The sequence below is a fragment of the Gavialis gangeticus genome, unplaced genomic scaffold (assembly GCF_001723915.1).
Source record: "Gavialis gangeticus isolate Ggan-Ray unplaced genomic scaffold, GavGan_comp1, whole genome shotgun sequence".
Taxonomy (NCBI): domain Eukaryota; kingdom Metazoa; phylum Chordata; order Crocodylia; family Gavialidae; genus Gavialis; species Gavialis gangeticus.
In genome coordinates, this window is record NW_017729032.1 from 18,414,616 (window position 1) to 18,419,020 (window position 4,405).

The following is a 4,405-nucleotide window of genomic DNA, read 5'->3' on the forward strand; positions in this document are numbered from 1 at the left end:
TTCCCCCAGGCTCCCAGGCTGCATTGTCACTGGATCTTCTTTTACCCAGCTGGGCTCCTATGCTGTCAGTACAATGTGGCAGAGTCTCAGTCACCACACACGGTTTGGCAAAACCAAGTACAAGTGCCAGTGTGATGAACCCAGCACTAGAAGAAAGGGAACTCCCAAATCAGCCAGGGGGAACATTCACTTGTGTACATTCTGTACTTGTCATCCGGGTGGTTTGGTGTAGGGCTGCTTGAATGGATTTAGAAGCTGCAAGACACTTTGCAGTGCACCTATAAGGAGCTTGGATGGCACAGGACAGCTTAGTCCACCATATGTTCCTGTTTAATAGCAGTTTATAAGTCTGTGGATTTTGCCTGTGGGATAACTGAAGACTCTGGGGTCATGTAAATTGAAACAATGCAAAGTTTATTGTGCCTTTAACTGAATTAAAATACCTAGAAACAAGCACAAGGGGATTCTTACCAGTTGCAGTTATTGGTTTTAATAAATATTTGCGTAATTGAATGTGATTTAATAAAAACAGTTTATTTCTAGCCTTTTGGAGTGGGAGTGAGACTCCCTGGAGGAAAGGAAACAGAAGGGGGTTAATCAGAATAGCTCTAACTTGTTCTCCAGTGCAATGTTGAAAAAAGGCAAGCTGACTTGCTCTGATAGGTGGGGCTAGGGTTTTTTCTTATGGCATTTATAGTGGAAAAGAGGACAGAATCCCTATGCTAGATCCCTTCTTCCAGTGCAGCCCACAGCCAACCAGAGTTACCTTTTGAACTGATTCCTTGGAGGTGGGGAAAAGTTAGGTCACTGAATTTAATAGCAAATCTCCTGTTAATTTTAATAAGGGCAAGAAAGGATTGTAGGAGTTTCTTCAATCATTGTAATACCTGACAACACTCCCCATTTTAGTAGTGGCGTTGTGCTGGTGATGGTTAGGGGTCTACGTGAGGAGGCAGCCGGCTGATTTTTCAGGTAGATTGTGGGGCCATCTGCCATTTTCATAGGCTCATCGCGGCGGGGCCCCTCACACCTCTATGTGGCTGAGGCTCCTCAGTGGCTCTATCCTTAGCCACAGATTAGCCACGTGGGCTTTCCGTCATATGGCCCTTACCCTCACTGCTCATTGGTTGTGAGGGCTGTCCATCAAGTGGCCCCATCCCTTGCTGATTGATGGAGAGGGGTGGGACCGCATGACAGGCAGCCCTCTGAGGAGCCAGCATTTTATTTTCTGTAAGGGTTTTTTTGTTTTGTTTTGGTTTGGGGGTTTTTTACAGAATTTTGTTAATTGCACAGTTTGATGGGCAATGCTGTATTTTGTGATTTCCATGAAATCACCATTTCTCTAGGTCCCTAGTAATGGTCTAGGAAAATGTAGGTAATACAGTTAGAATTAGGAAATACAATTAGTCAAGGTCATTGTTCTACCTCATATTTAGCTTGGGCTATATCTGCTTCATTCCCAGATCTGAGGGATGGGCATTTTGTTCCAGAAACCTTATCTAATATTTAACATTTTTCCTCAACTATAAAGTTGGTCCAGAAAACATGTCACAAAACAAATTATGTTTCTTGAAAACTCATTTGTTTTTATAGTTTAGAAACAAGACTTACATGAGTTTGTTTCATAGAAACAGAAAGCCATACAAATGATGAAATGGGTGTAGTTCCTATCTAATCTAATCTAATCTAATCTAATCTAATCTAATCTAATCTAATCTAATCTATGTATGTGTGTATGAGTGTGTTTATCTGTAAACTTCTTAGCCTGTTGCAGTTATTGGGTGATTGGTTATTAATTTCAGTAAACTCAGGATTTCACCTAGTACATGTATTTTCATATTTATATATTTTATATCTCTACTTTGTGCACAAATATTAGATAGTCATATTAATACTGTAATTCAGAAATATGTGCAAAACTGAGTCCCCTCTACATATGAAGCTAAAGGTGCAATGGGATCTAATAGATTTCATAGTCATTAGGGCTGGAAGAGACCTCATGAGATTGAGTCCAGCCCCCCTGCCAGAGGCAGGAAGTCTGCAGGGATCAGATGATCCCAGCAAGAAAAACATCCAAATGCCTTTTGAATGAGTCCAGAGTAGGTGCTTGCACCACCTCTGTGAGGAGTCTTTTCCAAACCTTGGACATCCGAACTGTAAAGAAGTTTTTCCTTATATCGAGTCTGAATCGGCTTTCTAGAAGTTTGTGGCTGTTAGACCTAGTTATTCTTTGGGTAGTCCTGGTGAACAACTGTTCTCCCAGATCCTGATGCCTCCCCTTATATACTTACAGGCAGCCACCAAGTACCCCCTGAGCCTTCTCTTCGCCAGGCTGAAGAGTCCCATGTCCCTCAGCCTCTCCTCATAAGGCTTACTCTCTTGGCCTTTGATCATATGCATGGCTCTCCTCTGGACTCTCTCAAGCTTATCCACATCTCTCCTGAAGTGGGGGGCCTAAAACTGGACACATTACTCTGGCCTTACCGAGTAAAGTGGGAGGATGACATGAAGTTCACACATGTGCATGACAGGAGATGTGATTGTGGAATAGCACATTTAATCCCACCACATCTTATTACTGATGCATGGGGAGCCCCATCCTGGGCTTTAATCCTGGGCTTTAATTTAATTAGACTCCCATTGTGTCTTATTGCTGGTGCAGAGGGAGCCCAATCCTGGGCTCCCCCTGCGCTGGCAAGTTCTCCGTGGCTGGGAGCCCCATGCATGCCAGTTATGGGGCTACCAGCTGTGGGGGCACCTCACATTCCTGGGGCTAGATGATCACTGCAGGGAGGTCCTCCCCAGAGGATCACAGTGATCCACCAGTCCCGGGGGTTTCCCACACCCTGGTGCCCTACAGATCATAGCAGCCATTATCCCCAGGTTCTGGGAGTGCAGGGAACCCCTGGACTCTGGGGATCATAGCTGCAACAATCCTTAGGTCTCAGGGTTGCAGAAAACCCCTGGACTGTAGGGATCATGGCTGGTAGGATCCCTAGGGTTTGGGGGTTTTGCATTGAACACAGTGCACTCCCATGACTAGGAGCCTTGTTAACTGACATGGCTCCCAGCTGCTGGGGAGCCCCGATACACATGCAAATTAAAGCCCAGTAGCAATCAGCTATAAAGTTAGTACACATTTTTGAGATTTAACTTTATAGCTGGTTGGAGCATTTTATGACACCATCAAGAGGGTCCAGAGGAGGGCCACTCGCATGATCAGGGGATAGCAGGGCAGGCCCTATGAGGAGAGGCTACGGGACCTGAACCTGTTCAGCCTCCAAAAGAGAAGGCTGAGGGGGGAACTTGTGGCCTGTTATAAACTGGTCAGGGGGGATCAGCAGGCATTGGGGCAGTCACTGTTCCCCCGAGCACCGCCAGGAGTGACCAGGAATAACGGTCACAAGCTGGCAGAGGGTAGGTTTAGGTTGGACATCAGGAGGCGATATTTCACGGTCAGGGCGGCTAGGGTCTGGAACCAACTTCCAAGGGAGGTGGTGCAGGCTCCTACCCTGGGGGTTTTTAAGAGGAGGTTAGATGAACACCTTGCTGGGGTCGTTTGACCCCAGTACTCTTTCCTGCCATGGCAGGGGGTCGGACTAGATGATCTGCTCAGGTCCCTTCCGACCCTAGAAACCATGAAACTATGATATGATAACTATTTTGCACCTGTAGCTTTTCTTTCTGCAGAGGGGCAGCATTATTTAAAGACAAAATCATGTTTGGCTGTGGTAAGCAGGGAGGCAAGGTCTGGACTAAGGCTAAATCTAGGTGTTTCTGGCCAGGGCTGCAGTTCCCTGGAGGCTGGGTACACCATTTGCTTTACAAGGGCAATTATGTTGAGCAAGTGGGAACTGGAGCACCAGTCTATTTGGCTGCAGTGATGTCTATATAATACCTGACGCCTGAAATGCTGGAATTTGTTGATTATGCTGCCCAGACAACAAGAAAACTTGCATCCTTCCCCACCACATCCAGCTGGTGGTCCACAACGTGGAGGAGCTGAACAAGCTGCTGGGGGGAGTCACGGTTGCTTGGGGGTGGGGTCCTGCCTAGCATCCAAGTAGTGCTGCTGCCTAAGAAAACTGAGCGCCACAAAGCGAAAGGCAAGTGAAATCTGTGTGGATTTGGACCTAGACTTGAAAAGGTTCATAACAGAGAAACCCATGTAATTGTTTAGTACTTGTAACGTGTAGATGGGGCCAAATTTAAATCTCTATGCTCTCTGTGCGAACATAAAACCTTACATACCCAGGATTGCTTGGAAGGAAAGTATGCATGTAGATGTTTATGCATATGATTTCAGTCCATGTTGCTTTAATAACATCAACATGTTGTACATAGACTGAGAAAAATTAAATTCCCTGAGGCTGTCAGTAAATACAGTAAGTCTGTATTCCATTAC

General features: G+C 45.7%; 1 protein-coding gene and 1 pseudogene across 5 annotated transcripts in view; both read left to right on the forward strand.

Moving 5' to 3' along the window:
• The window catches only part of FAT3 (FAT atypical cadherin 3), a 745,318-nt gene that overhangs the window by 211,539 nt on the left and 529,374 nt on the right, over positions 1–4,405 (forward strand). The window lies entirely within an intron of this gene.
• Positions 3,719–4,114, forward strand: LOC109302890 (annotated as a pseudogene).